Source organism: Salminus brasiliensis, chromosome 9 (assembly GCF_030463535.1).
Source record: "Salminus brasiliensis chromosome 9, fSalBra1.hap2, whole genome shotgun sequence".
NCBI lineage: Eukaryota > Metazoa > Chordata > Actinopteri > Characiformes > Bryconidae > Salminus > Salminus brasiliensis.
In genome coordinates, this window is record NC_132886.1 from 3,355,174 (window position 1) to 3,374,686 (window position 19,513).

Here is a 19,513-nt window from a genome sequence, read left to right on the forward strand (position 1 = left end):
TGTCAGTCTCTGCAGGTCTCTGAGGAAGAAGAGCAGCTGCTCGTCTTCATCATTAGAGCAGTGAGATGGAGAGGCTTTAGTGTTCTCTCAGTCTGAGGAAGGTTTGCCGTCAGTAATAACAGCTGAAAGGTTAAGACACCATCATCTCTCTGAAGAGGATTTGTGATTATAGGCTCTACACACACACACTTGGCCCCCTACGACCCCCCGAGACAAATCCACACACACACACAACTTTTTAACTTGTAATGTTGTTACGGCCTTGTTGTAGCTAAATAATCAGTAGAGACATGATTATTCATCATTTTTTTGATTATACATTTTTGTTTTATACTTTTTATATATAACACTTTTTATATATACCTCAAAAACAGACACACATGGCAAAACTCTTCCCCACAACCCCTCTACTCATTTCACAGAGCTACGGTGTGCCATAAGCATGGGAATGGAAGTAGAAATTGCGTTAGTAGATCAAAGAAATTGCGTTGGTGTAGCCATTCAACAGGATGGAGAATCACCATGGAAATTAGTTTTAGCATACCCTTGAAAACTGGTGTAGCACAGTCATGGCAATGGGTGTAGCATAACCACAGATACATATGTAGCATAACCATGAAGATGGATGAAGTAAACCCATAGAAATGGGTGACGCATAAACATGAAATATGGGTAGCTTAACCTTGGAACTGGGTGTAGCATAACCATGGACATTGGGGTAGCATGATGGTGAAGATGGGTGTCATAGATCATAGATATGGATGTAGTATATGTTAAGAATAAATATGGGGGGTAGTATAACCATACAAATAGGTGAAGCATAACCGTGGATATAGGTGTAGCATAATTATACAATATGGGTGTAGTATTACCATGGAAACAGGGGTAATATCTCCATAAGAAGAGGGAATAATCATAAACACAAACGTATAACCATAGAACTGGTGGTAGAATGACCTTGGTCATTGGGGTAGGATGATCATGAAGATGGGTGTAGCATAATTATATAAATGGGTGGAGTATAACCATGGAAATGATTATTTTCATAAGAATGAAAATGGGTGAAGCATCATTATACAAATGGGTGTGATGTTAAAACTTGGCAATGGATAAAGCATGATTGTGGAACTGGGTGTAGCATGACTGCGGACATGGGTGTAGTATAATTATGTAAATGGGTGTAGTATAACCATGGAAATTGAGTAGTGTAACCATGGAAACGGGTAATCTCTCCATAAAAAGGGGGAATAAGCATAACCATAAAGGTGTAACTATAGAACTGGGTGTAGCATCACCATGGATATTGAGGTAGGATGATCATAAAGATGGGTGTAGCATAATCATAGGAATGGAACTTTGCAATGGATAAAGCATGATCGTGGAACTGGGTGTAGCATAAACATGGACATGGGTGTAGCATAATTATATAAATGGGTGTAGTATAACCATGGAAATTGGGGTAACATCTCCATAAAGAGGGAAAAAGTAAAGATCACTCCAATACTGCTCCACCCATGGCCCACGGCCACAATAGGGTCGATCAGCCATTTCATTAAAACCACTGACCTCTACAGTGGCTCCTGTCTTGGGGTGGATCTACATATTAGGCAGCGAGTGAACGGTCAGTCCTTGAAGTTGATGGAGGAGTTCAAGCAGGAAAAATGGACAAGCGTGAGAATCTGAGACACTCTGACAAAGAGAACCAAATGGTGATGTTCTAGATAAACATCTGGATCAGTCTAGAACATCTCCAAAAACATCAGGCAGGTCTTGTGGGGGTGTTCCTGGTATGCAGTGGTCAGTACCTACCAAAAGTGCTCCAGGGAAGGTCTTGTGAAGTCCATGCCTCGACGGGTCAGAGCTGATTTGGCATCACGAGGGGGATCTACACAGTGTTAGGAAGCCGGGTTTAATGTTATGGCTGATCCATGTAGACAGTCGGGAAACCTGCTCTCCTTAATCAGCATGGATCAAGTAGCCTTAGAGAAATGAAGAAGAGAAACACACACACACACACACACACACACACACACACACACACACACCCCTCTCAGCTGCGAGATAATCTGCAACAGGAGGTGTGGGAGATGTAGCAGCGATGGCTGAGAGGCTTTATCTGTTGCTCTCATCGCGCCACTGTTTTCCCTGGCATGATTAATCCTCTTTATCTAGAACACGCATCAGTTCCTCATTCAATTCAGCTACAAGGATCTTGCCTTCAGAAAAAAAAGATCTGGAGGCTCCTCACAGAATGTGTGTGAGATCTGTATCAGTGCATCACTGAGTGTCTTTCACTGGCTGCACATTACACACAGTGGTTTATGTGGTCTACCAGTGGTCCCCCACCACTCTGAGGCTGTGAAAATGAGCTGATAATGAACGTAAACAGCAGCACTGCAATCTGTTTATGAGCTGCTCTGGTCCTAATCTAAACAAAACAACAAAATACTATTAATGATTCTATTTAAATGTTTATTATTAGTCATATTTTGCATTAAGAAACAGCACGTCACACCAGACACTTCATAAAAAGGATTATTTTGGAGATACTTGGATTTGGAAAATGTTAAAATTACAAAAAGTACATTTGCAATTGTCTTACCTAAATCATTTAAAATATATTGAGTCATTTATTTTAATGGATATGTGTGATACCCTGTCCCAGAGGCTCTGGACCCACCCTGTTGATAGTTGAAGAGTCAGGAAACTAGAGATATAGGGGAAAGCTTATTCTGCGATTGATCATTGCCAGCATCCCATCTCAGCCTGAAGAAAACAGGCTGTACCTGAATCTTTATAAGGCAGTTTCCAACCCAAGGCTTGGGTGACCCCCATAAAGCACTCCCGTGGCCCTCTTTGACCTGCAGGTCATGGTATCATCTTAACCTGGCACCGGAAAATATCAACCAGACCAACTCAAGCAACGTTAAGGTTGAACGGTCAATATATACAATGTACCAGATATTCTACAGATCATCCATCAACCCCAACCAGGAGGAAGTGGAACAGAAGATAACTCAATTTAATTTAGTCTGAGCCTCAAAAACAACATCAGTAAATGAGCTGCAGCTGAAACTGATTGCCCTCTATCACATGGCCATGCTTTTGCCAACAGAGCACTGAGGCCTAGCTGGGATTTGAACTGATGACCTCCTTGCATTTAATCATAAGCAGCGGTTAGGCCGTAGGGCCGGTCTAGAGCTGTGAAATTACACTGCATAAGAACCCAGTTCTGAGTCAATCAACCTTCCCTTCTTTTTTCACAGCTCTAGAGTGGAGTGACTGTCTAACTGCCTGCCTCTCGAGAGACTCAGGAGACGATGAGTTCAAATTCCATCAACACCACAGCCTTCCATGATCAGGAGTCTGAGAATAGGAAGGACTGTGTACCTTGTGATAGGGGGCGTGCTAACAATGAAGATGGGAATAAACAGGAAACAGATTGAGGGGGCAGAGCCACATACTTAATATCTCAGGCTATGTTTAGACTGCTAGCCTCAATCTGATTTTTGGAACATCTAGAATTTATTGAGGTTGGTTTTTGGTAGTCTGGGCAGCAAAAAGGCTCATAGAGGTGGTTTGAAATGCGATTACAGCCGGATTTATACAAATGAGTATTAGTCTGGACAGTCTGGATGCTCAGATCAGATTTCAATGTCGTTTTGCATCACAAACAACGATCACATAAAATACTGAGTGACGAAAGTGCAGGAAGGTTACCAGTGGTTATTACTGATGGCTACATCGTTACCACAGCAACCCAGATCTTACCAGATCTGATTTGAGAAACAAATTTGATGGTCTTTTCAAATTTGACAGTTTCAGCTGCAGCCCATTTACAACTTTTTGAGTTTTAGATGAATTTAACTTATAAGAAATTATATAAAAATTATATATAAATAAGAAATTTAGAACATTTTAAATTTCGGCGCAGAATATAGGAAACAAGTTGTGCAATATTGAGCAAGTTAAGAATATTGAATCATAGTAATAATTATATACAATAATTATATAATAACTTAAAATGAACTTAATATTAATTTTATAATAAATTGTATAAATGCAGAATGTCCAGTATATTGCCATGCTGTGTGTGTATGTATGCTGTGTGTGTATGCTGTGTGTGTATGTGTGTATGTGTCAGTAGACCTAGTTATTGTCCTGATTAATGGTAAAGGTGCACGTATTTGTCACTGTACTAAGTACAGTGAAATGTGTCCTCCACATTTAACCCATCTGTGGTAGTGAACACACACACACACACTAGTGAACTAGGGGCAGTGAGTACACACACACACCCAGAGCGGTGGGCAGCCAACTCCAGTGCCCAGGGAGCAGAGAGGGTAAAGGGCCTTGCTCAAGGGCCAAACAGTGGCAGCTTGCCAAGCCCGGGAATCGAACCCACAACCCTGTTATCAATAACCCGGTGCTCTAACTGCTGAGGGACTGAATCGTCTGTGAGGGCCTTCAGGGAGCAAAAGTCCTTTCCTGACCACAACAGAGAGGAGCAGAACAGTCCACTGTTGGGATGACTGAGGTCCCTCTCTTAGGTCTTTTCGGCCAAGCCCTCTGGAGAGCCTCCCTGTCCTGTTTGGTGCTGTGCCCTGTGAAGATGCTTTTGATGGAGCAGATATAGAAGGTCTGCACTACCTTTGGAGCTTATCACAGTGTTTATGATGCCCACCGTAACAGGAATATCAGCTTGTTTCATTCTAACAGGGTGGTAAATGGTGTTTGATACAGCGTCTGAGCATTTTTACCCCAAAGTCACAAACTTTCAAACTCAAATAAAATAAAATAAAACTCAATAAATGCATTTACAGGCTTTTTTGAGATATTATTCAAATAAATAACTAAATTGAAAGAAATACACTGACTGCTAATGCTTCCCTGTGGCCTCATCTGTGCCTCTGATACAGGTTGGGGTAAAAAAAGAAAGAAAGAAGACCTCCTCAAATCCTCTCCACAGGTTTTAGACCCTAATTCTGTATATCCAGGGCATGTGGCATTTCTGGGCTGAGATCCTCTTATCCTCCTGACTTCCAGCTCAGAGCTCTTTGCTGCCGGTGCAGTCAGAATGCATAAGCAGGTCATTCTGCACGCTCCCTTATGTCCCTCCCTACTTCCTGCCAGCTTCTTCAGAACGGACGACGAATACAGCCTCAGGTAAATGTCACAGGAACGGTTAGATCACAGAAATTCATCTGTGTTACTAATAAAGCAGCCAGCGCTGATTTTACGGAGGGCAGAAAATAGAGAGGGAGGGAATGTCTGACGAACATGCTGATGAATACGGACAGATGGATGCTCGTCTGTTTCTCTTTTAACCCTGTCAGACTAAACGTCTCGGTGGTAGGCCCCTTCAGAGACTTTGGATGTGATTCATAACCCTTTGTGGTAACAGTGGGGCACCATGCAAAATGAGTAGCATGACAATGAAGCCCTGTTTCCATAAACCTATGAGGAGCTAGGGGTTCTCTCACCACTGGGGCTTTTTACACTGGGTCTTTGGTAGAAGCCAAACAGGCTCATGCATATTAATATCCAATACCCGGGACCACCCGGGGGCCAAAATTGACCAAAACTCTGAATCAGACTTATAGATGGTAATCATCTTTTTGAGCACTACAAATGAGAGGGCTAGGGAGACTTTAGCTGAGGTCTCCTGAGATGAAGACCTTCTAAATATCCCGCTGAATTTTAGTACAGGTCTTAATGAAGTCTCCCACTGTGCTCAGATCTGCCAAATCAATAACACTGCTTCACTAAAGACAGCAGTCTCTGGATTCTGTTCATATGTCACAAAGCCAGGTGTAAAGACACACCCCAAGACTCATTGTGATTGGATTATGGACGGATCAGAGACGGATCTCATCCACATTTAATAAAGTCCAAACAGAGGTTTTTTTGTGATCGGTTTCTGTCAAGCAAGTGGAAACACGTCGGCCTAAAAACAGTTAATATGAGTAATAATTAATACTGTGGAGCTCGGGCTTCTCTGAGCCTCTTGCTCGATCTTTCTCTATGTTCATGATGTGTTCGTGTACACACTTGCATTTGTTTCCTAGTAGATAAGAGGAGTGTTATGAAGTTTATTCCTCTGCAGTTTATAAAGTCTACATAGAAAGCCGTTACGGGAATGCAAGAAGAATCTATCAATCTGTCTGTCTATCTATCTATCTATCTATCTATCTATATAACTACCTATCTATCTATCTATCTATCTATCTATCTATCTAACTACCTATCTATCTATCTGTCTCTCTACCTGTCTATCTATCTATCTATCTATCTATCTATCTATATATCTGTCTGTCTCTATATGTCTAGCTGTCTGTCTCTGTCTGTCTATCTGTCTGTCTATCTGTCTGTCTATCTATCTGTCTGTCTATCTATCTATCTATCTGTCTGTCTCTGTCTGTCTGGGTATGGCTTAATATGGAAATATAAGCTATGTGCCAATGCAGGGGCACATAGCCAATGCAGGTCCTTGGAAGGATGCAGTAAATGATGGTATACGGTAGAGCTCGGAGCCAGAACTGAAATGAGACGTCTGCTCTTACGTCTTTAAATATTATAATGGAATGTTTTTATACCATATCGCCCACCCTTACAGCATTTCTTCTTGAAGATACATACAACTCCTGCAGTGCTACCAGGCCTGTGATTGTAGTGTCTGAGTCAATTAATTTCCATGTGCCTGATCTACCAGTAGAACAGTTGACTGCTACTGTATTCACATACACTCACACATCAGTGTGCTGTTCAGTGTGGAAAGAAGTGGAAGTGTTGAGGCCTCTATCTGCACTCACCCCAGAATCAGAGGACTAAATAGGAGGCTGGGTGACAATAGCAAATCTGTACTTTACATAGTGCTACCTAATGTTTATATCAACATGTCTCCGTCACTCCTGAATGCCGAAGAATTGAAGAAACGCCAAAACCTCAGTGCATGAGGGGCCACTACAGGTTGTGGCTGTTCACTATAGCTGCAGCAATCATAGCCACGGCAGTGAAAGTCCTTCAATCAGTGAAATTACAGTAACTACGGACGCTGAAGAAAATGCTGAAGAGACCAGGAATCAAGCTGTTGTTCACCACTGTTCCTCCCCCGTACCTTCAAAACAACGCGGTGGAGGTAAAAAGGTAAAGTAGCTCAAAATGTTCCCTACATGTCCAAAAGTCTGTGGCATTAGGCTATTTTAGGTTGCTCCCGTTGCTGACACAGATGTGCAAATGCACATATACACAGCTTGTCTAGTCCCTGTAGAGAAGTACTGCCACTAGAAAAGGTCAAACAAATATGAACATGTTGGGCTAGAGGGATATAAAGCCCCCCAGTAGCATTGAGCTGTGAAGCAGTGGAAGAACTGTGTTCTCTGGAGTGATGGATGGTACTTGTCATTAAATGCAATCAAATCCTCACAGCAATGCTCCTCCTCCACAATCTAGTAGAAAGCCTAACTTCTTCTCTGGACAGTAGAGACAGTTACTCCAACAACAGCAGGATCAGCTCTTTTTAATACCCTTGATTTCAGAAGAAATTATGGATGAGCAGGTGTCCCAATACTTTTGTCTATGCAGCTTTATATACCTCTAATGCACGGCTGGCATTAGGCATGGTGCCAACAGGTTAATGTTTATCAGCTCCAGATAGTCCTATCCTAGACCTCATTCCAGACGTGCCTGGTTCCAGTACCCAAGAAGGAGCGACCCAGTGAACTCAATGACAATGAAGACCAGGGAAAGCCCACTTCTACCCCACCTTAGACCCCAGGTTCAACATTGAAGGGACCCCCTGCAGTTCGCCTACAGGGACAAAGTGGAGGTTGCTATGCTGTACTTTCTCCATCAGACATTACTGCCATTGTGGCTTGTGTAAGGGCAGGGCAAAAGGAGGAGTACAGACATCTTGTGGACGACTTTGAGGCCTGGTGCACTAGGAACATCCTGCTGCTGAAGACCAAGGAGATGGTGGTGGACCTTCGCAGGGCTAGGCCACTCACTGAGGGAGTTAATGTGTAGATGTTAAGGTATGCACCTGGATGAAAGGTCGGACCGGTCAGCTAACACAGAAAGGGCCAGAGCCAGCTCTACTTTCTGAGGAGGCTGGGGTCCTTCAACATCCGTAGGAAGCTCCTGCAGATGTTCTGTCAGACGGTGGTGTTCAGCTGTCTCTTCTATGCTGTGGTGTGCTGGGGAGGAAGCATGAAAAGGAGAGACGAGATGCGACTGGACAGGCTGGTCAGACGTGCTGGGTCAGTGGTTAAGGTGGTCTATCTATCTGTGTATCTGTCTGTCTGTCTGTCTGTCTGTCTATCTAGCGTATGCCAGACCTCTTCTCTCATTAATTTGTTTACAAATGTTGAGGACACATAAGAGATAATCAATGTGTCCAGTGGAGTCTATCAGCAGTTCAGTGAGCTGGACATCTCTTCAGCCTAAAATCCCTAAGAGCAGTTGGCTTGAAGGCAGCAGAGAGCATCAAACACACACACACTATGAAAACACTTTCAGACTGCAGGTGCAGGTCCTAATGCTATATAGAGTTAATTATAGATAGACACTTTCACTGACCACTGACTTTATGTTTATTTGGGTTTATTCTAATGTTATATAGAGTTAACTACAGGCAGACACTCTCACTGACCACTGACTTTATGTTTATTTGGGTTTATTCTAATGTTATATAGAGTTAATTACAGGTAGACACTCACTGACCACTGACTTTATGTTTATTTGGGTTTATTCTAATGTTATATAGAGTTAATTACAGGTAGACACTCTCACTGACCACTGACTTTATGTTTATTTGGGTTTATTCTAATGTTATATAGAGTTAATTACAGGTAGACACTCTCACTGACCACTGACTTTATGTTTATTAGGGTTTATTCTAATGTTATATAGAGTTAATTACAGGTAGACACTCTCACTGACCACTGACTTTATGTTTATTTGGGTTTATTCTAATGTTATATAGAGTTAATTACAGGTAGACACTCTCACTGACCACTGACTTTATGTTTATTAGGGTTTATTCTAATGTTATATAGAGTTAATTACAGGTAGACACTCTCACTGACCACTGACTTTATGTTTATTTGGGTTTATTCTAATGTTATATAGAGTTAATTACAGGTAGACACTCTCACTGACCACTGACTTTATGTTTATTTGGGTTTATTCTAATGTTATATAGAGTTAATTACAGGTAGACACTCTCACTGACCACTGACTTTATGTTTATTTGGGTTTATTCTAATGTTATATAGAGTTAATTACAAGTAGACACAAAGCTGATATATAGTTTTGACCTGTTTTCTTGGCTGTGTATGACTACTGTACACATGTATTCTCTGGACATTTTATTAGAAACTCTTTTATTTGTTATTTGAGTTTGGAAGTACTGTAGTGGCCTCTATACATCAGTGACTTGGTCAGGGTGAAATAATGTGTTGATATCTAAAGAAGCTTCTTTTTCCTGTCTGTGAGAGAGGGGAGATAGATAAAGGTGTGTTTTTTCCTCCAGTCGTGTGGAGTCTTGTTGTGGCCAGGTTTGCTTACAGCTGGAACTGTCTGAGTGATTTATGGACTTTTTTGTGCTTGAGAACGCAACAGTAAGCAGTTAGCCGTCTCTAACCTCACCTGTCCTGCTAAGATCGCTTCAGCAATTGGACTTTGTACAACAGGTGCAACAAAGTGGCTACAATGGAAATCGGATGACTGGAGGAAGCATTATTATGTCCTAGCAGGTTTTCTTATGCGTAATTAAGAATGGAATATGCCATAGATGCACATGCACAGGTTGTAGAAGAAAGGTGTTATGTGACCCAGTTTGACACCACTGGTTAACTAGGCTTCCACCAGTGGATCAAAGTGAGTGGATTTAATGTGGCATTTTCAATCTCTGTACAGTTACAGTTAGGGTGGGTCGGTCTGCACCAAGTAACTCCACTCTGGCCCTGGATGCTAGCTAGTTAGCTGTACCGTTTAGCTTGTTGTGTGTTGTAATGTTAGCTTTCCAGCTTTCTTCTTCATTCACCCTGTGGAAACAGCTGACAAGGCAGTTAGTGATTAAGCCACCCTGATATACGGCAGTATGCAGATTTCTTTTATGTAGAATCCTCTTATCTCCAGCATCCTATTATGTCCTAATAATGGTACTAAACTATCCACTATCACCCATCCACTAATAGCACTGACAGGCCAAATACCCCCACACACACACATGCACGAAGAAGATTTGATAAAACAGTGCTAGGAGATCATATTGGAAAATACTGCTGTTTATTAACTTTCTGGAGAAAAAATGGACTGGATTAAAATTACTGGAGAAACAACAAGGATGAATCATTTCAGCGTGGTTAAAGTTAGGTTTACAATGAGGGTTAAGATTAGGTTTAGGTGTAGGATCAGGTCCCAGCTAACATGTACATGTGGGGCCCATATGGGTAGACCAACTGGAAAGCAGGAAGTTATGTCCACATGAGAATGCTGGCTGGGGTGGGGTTAAGATTCGATATGATAATGTTGGATTTGAGGAGTCGATTCTCCGAAGCGATTCTCAGCGAGTCTTTGTGAGTCTGCATCACTAGAGTTTGTGTTTCTGAATGTAAAAATAGCTCGTTTAACAAGATGAAACAGATGACTTTCACTGTGAGATCAGGCTGTGCTCTTCACACCAGGCATGGTTCAAATATTCTGGAATTTTGCTGGAGTTGTTTGGTATCTAAAAACAGCTACATTTATGAACGGCTCTTGGAGATGCAGCTCCCTCTAGAGGTAGGGAGGATACACACGATGGATGTGTCTGCAATGGAAGGCAGCTGCCTCGATGCCTTGCTGCCTATGCTGCCTATGCTGTATCTTACCTTAGAAGTGCAGCATTGTCATCAAGATACCTACAACCGAATACCAGCCGTTTGAGATGCATTTTGAAGGCAGCAATACATCATGATGTTGCCAGGATACGACTACAGGACTACTGTCAGCTGATGGAGTAAGTCAATGGCCAACATCTGGCTATTACACTGATAACGTCTCATCAGAAAAAATATATGAATATTAAGGGAAAAATAATCATAAATACCTTTTTGTACAGATCGCTGCTTATGGCTTCCGGCATGATGCCTTTTCTCTCGAGCCGGTGCTAACCCTGAGGACCATGAGATACATAAGGCAGCGAAGGATACATCTATGCTGGCTTTTACCATACCAATGCCAGAGCACTTACATAACTTTATATATTCTATTCTATGTATACACGTACACACTCTGGCCACTTTATTGGGTAGCCTCCCTTGTAATCACATCAACATAACAATTAGGTGCACTTTGTAGTCCTGCAAGTACAGATTGCAGTAAATTTGCTCCTCTGCATAATTTATTACCCCCCTTTAGCCAATTAATCAAGTGTAAGCAGCCACTGAGCAGATACTGCTTGGGGAGAGCACTGATGTCTGAGCACTGCAGTGACACTCATGTGGTTGTGGGGTGATAATGTGCATTGTGCTGTTATGACCGTGGACTGTGTGGAGTTTTAAGTGAACACAATGTGCACTCACTATGTTGGATCCACCTAATTACTGCTCCACCTTGTAATAACAATGATAATAATAATAATAATAATAATAATAATAATAATAATAAATATATATATATATATATATATATATATATATATATATATATATATACACACACAGTCATATCAGAATATTATGACCACTTACCCAATAGTGAGAAAAATAGCCACCACATGGCTTGAATAACACCAGCAAGACATTGTGGCATGAACTGTATTAGAGTGATGAAGGTGTTCATTATAGAGAGTTACCTTCGACTGAGAGAGAGAGAGAGAGAGAGAGAGACAGACAGACAGACAGGTAGATAGATATATAAATAGACAGACAGACAGACAGACAGATAGACAGAAAGATAGATTAATACACACACAGACAGACAGACAGACAGGCAGACAGATAGACAGACAGACATATATACAGACAGACAGATATAAAGATAGACAGACAGACAGACATACAGACATACAGACAGACAGATATAAAGATAGACAGAAAGACAGACAGACAGACAGATATACAGACAAACAGACAGACAGATAGATAGATAGATAGATAGACAGACAGACAGACAGACAGACAGACAGATAGACAGACAGACAGACAGACAGACAGACAGACAGATAGATAGATAGATAGATAGACAGACAGACAGATAAAAAGACAGACAGACAGACAGATTCTGGACGAACGTCTTGCTGAGCAACACTGACAGTAAAATAGGAGCTAACAGAAGGGAATTTGCCTCCTAATCAGCTGTGGGTTAGGGGTCATCTTCAAAACCTCTGCACCAATCAAGAAGCTCCTGTAGAGCTGTAGTAGTACTCACAATAACTGGGATTATAAATCACACGCCACCATGACCTTGCTGACCGACGTTAATCGGCCGTTTGTGTTTTGTTGCTGAATGCAGAGTGATGACATCGACAGGCAAAGTACTGTGATTCCAGATGACACATCTAATGGAGCTGAAGTACCGGAGATTGACAGCCCATTTAGCCCTTCAGAAATGGAGCAGTTGCAGTCATCAGTTGACCTCTGAATGCTTTAGCAGGGACTTGCATTTGAACGTGACACAGTGTGCACAGCAATTTCTAGCTACTTAACGATGGCAGACAGGTTTGTAAGTCAATTTTGTACATTTTAATATAGCAGCATAGCGAAACCCTGACCAGGCAACCGGGTAATTTGGGATTTGTTGAGTTTAGGAGGACAGTGGGCTCAGCATTAGAAGAGCAGAACTGTGAACGATTCTGCTCCTTAAAACACATCGGGAATCTGAGCTAGACTTTCTGTTAGGACAACGATGGTGAATGAGACCCAAGGTCAGTTGTAAAGTATATGTTCAGTATATCAAGTCAAGTCAAGTCAAGTGGGTATTTTGTTTTTCATTTTAACTACATACAGAGAGTGTGTGTGTGTGTGTGTGTGTGTGCATAGAACAGAAAGAAACATCAGTTCAGTCTCTGGAGTTGAGAAGTCTGATGGCTTGGGGGAAGAAGCTATTGCAGAGTCTGGTCATGTTGGACCGGATGCTGCGGTACCTTCTTCTTGATGGCAGGAGGGAGAACAGTCTGTGTGAAGGGTGGGTGGAGTCATCCACAATGCTGGTTGCTTTGCGGATGCAGCGGGTGGTGTAAATGTCCATGACGGAGGGGAGAGATTTCGATGATCCTCTCAGCTGTCCTCACAATCAGCCATACCATGACAGCTGAAGTGACCAACACTGATGATCTGGGTCCAGTGGCTCCTGTCGAGGGGTGGATCTACATGTTAGTCAGCGAGTGAACAGTCAGGTCTTGAAGATGATGAAGCAGGAAAAATGGACAAGCGTAAGAATCTGAGACACTTTGACCAGAACCAGACTGTGACCGCTCTGCTATCGAGCTCCTCCACAGTGTCCAGCTTTCTCCACATTCAATAAATAATGTTCATATTTAGTTGCAGGCCTGATGATGGAAAATAATCAGTGGCATCATTCCAGGATGCCTCATACTGCAAGGGAGGCTACTAAAATCCTGGAGGCTGCTGAGGATGTCCTTTATTTTAATGTGTGCCAGTTTTGCATCAGGATATAAATAGAAAACCTGGTCTTCAGACTCAAACTGAAAATAACTGGCCAGCAATTTGTAGCAACACATTCACGATGTCATCCAACTCTAACACACAGCTAATTCAGTACAAAATACTACATAGAGCAAATATCACTCCCCATAAGATGCACCTGACGGGCGTCACCGACACCAACACCTGTACACACTGTCCAACTACAATAGATAACCATTCTGGAACTGTGCCCCCCAGTCAGACAGTTTTGGTTGGACAGGTGGACTCTCCCCCACCGTAGCCCTGCATGGTGACCTGTCCTCTCTATCAAGCCCAAATCATCTGCAAACATTCATCTAATCATTTTACCTAACTATAAACAATCAATGATCAATAAAGCACTGGTACAACTTGCTAATTGATTATTCAATTTTGGAAAAACCTACATTTACCATAAAAGAATATCAATTACTGCAACAACATCTGCTCCCATTCTTGCAATTCATCCAGAGCTGATCCCTCCACTTATTATTTGTTTATTTATTTATTTACTTTTATTTCTCTTACTATTACAATTACCCCCTGTCTGTCGTCCTGTCTTGTTGTATGTGGTTAATTTGTTTTGTAACTGCCTGTTTCCCCCCATACAGTATTTGTATCCCTGTGTGTGCATAAATGTAAAAATATAAAATAAAATAAAATAAGGTAAAAAGAAAATCAGAGTAAAAAAATAAATATACATAAGGCATTTTATTTCTGATTAGGGGAACAAATAGTTAAAACACTATGCTGTTATTTTTCATAGTTGTTTGTAATTGTTTTGTTGTAATTTTTTTTAAAGATCATCATTATTATTATTATTATTATTATTATTATTATCCAGTTTTCTGCATTTATTACAGCCCAAACCGCTTAGCATACAGGCTCCATTCAAAACTGTGTATTGAAGGTCTCGGCAGTGAGAGGTCGATCAGTAGGAGTCAATCAGTTTTATCATTTGTGATAAATTTATGTTTTAAAATTTTAAAATCTCCCATAGAAATGAATGGCGGGATGTTCAGAGATTCACCTCCATTGATGATGTCACAGCCTTACGAACACACACACATATACACACGTGTGCACATACATGTACACGTATATAAAAACACACACATGCATACACGCACACAGTTCGCACATGCACATGTATATACACACATGCACACATGCACACACACATACACAAACATATGCATCCAAATATACACACACATGTACACGTATATAAAAACACACACATGCACACACACACACACACAGTTCGCACATGTACACGTATATACACACATGCACACATATCAAACACACACATACACACATGCACATGCATACACACAAACATATGCATACATATACACACACATGCACACCTATATACAAACACACATATGCACACACACACGTATGATTGTATATACACACATGCATACACATATTAATACACACACACACTTACCCACACACACAGTACACACATCCAAACACATACACACACACACACACACACATCCCCCTTTTCTCTCTATCACTTGCTCTCAAAGGTTTTTGGACACACACACACACACACACACACACACACACACACACACACTTCCAGCCCTTTTCAAGCACTATGTATTTGCTTCAGGAAATGCAAATCTAGCTTAGCTGGTCATCCTGAACTGGCACAAGCACGGTTCACCTCGGTCCAGTTTAGCGGCTCAAAGCTTCTGCCAGTGAAACTGAACACCCACAGGACGATACGTCATCAGTACAGTCTGTGGGAAGGTCTTTAGCTGTGATGATTATGATGAGGTGGGGTGGTGATCAACTATCCAACATCCTGGCCTCACTATCGGCGCTCTTTTCGCTGAATGCAATCAAATTGTCACAGCAATGCTCCACCAAAATCTAGTAGAACGTCATCTCCTCTGGATAGTAGAGACTGGAGACTTCCAACAGAAGCAGGATCAGATTTTTTAATACCCTTTTTAATACCCTTGATTTCAGAAGAAATTATGAATAATGAGCAAGTGTCCCAATACTTTTGTCAATATAGTGTATGCATCTTTATGCAATTATAATATGCCCTGTATATAAGGGCATGGCTCTCATTGTCATGTGTGTGAGTGTGTGTGCATATGTGTGTATGTGAGAGTGTGTGTGCATGTGTGTGTGTGTGTGATTCCATTGTGATCGCATGTAAAACACACAGAGGAGACAGTGCTGTGTAATACTGCTCGTTGCTCAGTCACAGTGCAATTAAGTCGGTGACCTATAAAGGAAATGAATATGAACTTTCAGATGGAGCTAATAGAATGCACACCCGTGTTCACTGACACAGACACACACATTACACACACACACACACACACTTACACACACACACTTATACACACACACAGTCCCGCCTCTGCAAACACAGCTCTGCAGTGAAGTGTGTACAGGCCAGCAGTGCTGTGTTTCTACACCCTGCTCATGTCAGAGCTGTGTGTGCTGTGCTGTAGGAGCCCACTGTAGATCTTCATAGACGTTCTCCTGCATTTAAATCACACTTAATATGTGATTTTCTTATCAAATGATCTGTTAAACTAATCAACCTTCATCTTCCTAAACTTGACCTCAACCCAAAACCTCAACCAAACCTTTAACCTTAGTCCTAAACATAACTCTGAGTCTTACTCCAATCCTAAACTTGACCTCAACCCAAACCCTTACACCTGGTCATAAATCTAACCTTGACCATAACCGTTGCCTCAACCCAAAACCTCAAACAAACCTTTAACCTTAGTCCTAAACCTAACCCTGACTCTAATTCTAAACCTGAACCAATCCCTCTAATTCTGGTCCTCAACTTAACCCTGACTCTAATTTTGATCCTAAACATGACCTCAAACAAAAACCTGAACCAAATGAACCCAAAAGCCTTAAACCTAACCTTAACCTCAAACCCAAACCTGGACCTAACCTTAAATCCGGTCCTAATCCTAACACTGGCCTACATCTAATCCAATCCTTGACCTTAAACCAAAACCAGAACAAACTCTAAACCTGATCCTAAAATGACCCTACTTCTAACCCTAACTGTGGTCTCAACTGAAAACGTAACTAAAGCTTAAACCTAGTCCTAAACTTAACCCTGACCCAATTCCTCACTCTGGTTTAAACCTAATCATGACCCTAATGCTGACCATAACCTTGACCTCAACACAAACCTAAACCAAATTCTTACTATCTGCCTAAACCTCATATTACCTAATCATCATCCTATATGCAACCTCAATCCAAACCTAAACTTAGCTGTAAACCTGGTCCTAATTCTAAACCTAACTTTCATCTCAACCCAAAACCTAAACTAAATCCTTACCCTTGACCTAAATCTAACAATTATTCAATCCTCATTCTATCCCCAGCCTTAATCCAAAACCTAAACTAAACCCTGAACCTGGTCCTAAACCCTGGTCCCAATTCTAACACCAATTTTCATCTCAAACTAAAACCTAAACCAAACCCTGAACCTGGTCCTAAACCATAGTCCTAATTCTAACCAGGGTCCTGGTCCTTAACCCTGGTCCTAATTCTAACCCCAACTTTGATCTCAAACTAAAACCTAAACCAAACCCTGGACCTGGTCCTAAACCATGGTCCTAAATCTAACCCCAACTTTGATCTCAAACCACAACCTAAACCAAACCCTGGACCTGGTCCTAAACCCTGGTCCTAATTCTAACCCCAACTTTGATCTCAAACTAAAACCTAAACCAAACCTTGGACCTGGTCCTAAACCCTGGTCCTAATTCTAACTCCAACTTTGATCTCAAACCACAACCTAAACCAAACCCTGGACCTGGTCCTTACCCTGGTCCTAATTCTAACCAGGGTCCTGGTCCTTAACCCTGCTCCTAATTCTGACCAGGGTCCTGGTCCTTAACCCTGGTCCTTATTCTAACCCCAACTTTGATCTCAAACCAAAACCTAAACCAAACCCTGAACCTGGTCCTTGAACCTGGTCTTTGAACCTGGTCCGAATTCCAACCTGAACTTTGATCTCAAACCAAAACCTAAAGTCCTCACCCTCAGCCTAAAGCTAACCATTGCCTAATCATCATACTACCCCACATTCTTAATCCAAAACCTAAGCCTAACTCTCACCCAGATCCTAAACCTGACCCTAAAGCTGTCCAGAAGCAGTTCAGGGAGCAGACGCTGCAGAGTAGTCCAGTAGTCCAGTCGACTGTGGAAGGCCAGTCTGCTGAAACGTCCAGGGCTAACTGTTGATCCCAGCCGCTCCCTGCTCATTCCCGAGGACTCGACTCCTCTGCTGGGCTGAGAGTGAGCCTCACTGCAGTACCGGGGGTACCTCTTCACCACCCTTAACTCCACCCTGTTTAAGCAGTGGAGGAAACTGCAGCTCGCGAGTCTGATCCTCTGAGATCTATTAAAGGTAGCGTGATGTAAACACGGCAGGTCATTTATTAGGAGCTGGAGCTTCACTGCCAGCTTCATTACAACCTCTTATCTCCTGCTTCCACAGAACGTGTGTGTGTTTGTGTGTGTGTGTGTGTAATTCATCTTATCAGTTTACAGTTTGTGTCACAGAGCCAAGCTTCACACACGGCTGACCCACCCTGAGAGAACTGCCCACCACAGCGGTGGTCCTGTAGAGCGGAACTGAGGGGTCCAGAGAGGACAGTCCCTAATGCATAATGGATCAGGATTACTCAGACTGTCCCCAAACAGCCACACACTGACCTATGACGGGAGGAACATTTTTATCACACACACACACACACAAACACACACACACACACACACACACACACACACACATAAATACAAACACAAAGTTGAAGCTAATCTGCAAGAAATAAAATGGCTTTTCTATTGTGCTAATCAATCAATCCTCAGTGTAAATAAATCAGTTTTCTCTGTATCAGTCACATTTATGGCAGTGTCATCAATCAATTAATCAATCAAACAATTTCAACTTACCTGTTAATCAATGAAGAGGAAAACCCCATCATCCATATATATATATATATTGCAGTGTCAATCAACCAATTAATCAAAATTTCATCAGTATTTACCACTGTCAATCAATAAATCACTTTATCAGAATTTGCCAATGTCAATGAATCAATCAACCAACCCAACTTTATTTAAGATGCTTCATGCCTATGTATGACACTGTAATGTCAATCAACCAATTAATCAATACGAACATCAGTATTTACAAGAAAAGACCCAAACTTTACTTACCTTTCTGTCTATCAATCAATCAATCAATTAATCAATTAATTAATCAATCAATTAATCAATCAATCAATCTATCAATTTTAAACCCAGTCTTTATTTAAACATACTTAACTGCACTCTCGATCAATAAAGCAATTAATCTTCATTTTATTGCAGTATGATTTAATAAATCTACATTTCCTGTATCGTCAATCAATCAATCAAAAATGAATTCTTACTTACCAGTCAATTAATCAATCAGCCAACCAATCTTCTTTAGTTAAACATGTTTTAACTGTTTTAACCATCAGTATTCATTTGTCAAATGTGTAAAACACTTAATCAGAAATTGCCATCAATCAATCAACCAACCAATTTTTATTCAAAGGTGTATGATACTGTAATGACAATCAATTAACCAATCAATCAATGGATCAAAAGATTGACCACTGTCAATCATTCTTTATTTACTGCCTAATCCAACAAAAAAGACCCAAACCAAATTCACCTTTTTGTCTGTCTGTCTATCAATCAATCAATCAACCAATCAATCAATTTCAAACCCAGTCTTAATTTAAAGATACTGTATAATGTATATTTAACTGCACTCTTGATCAATAAAGCAA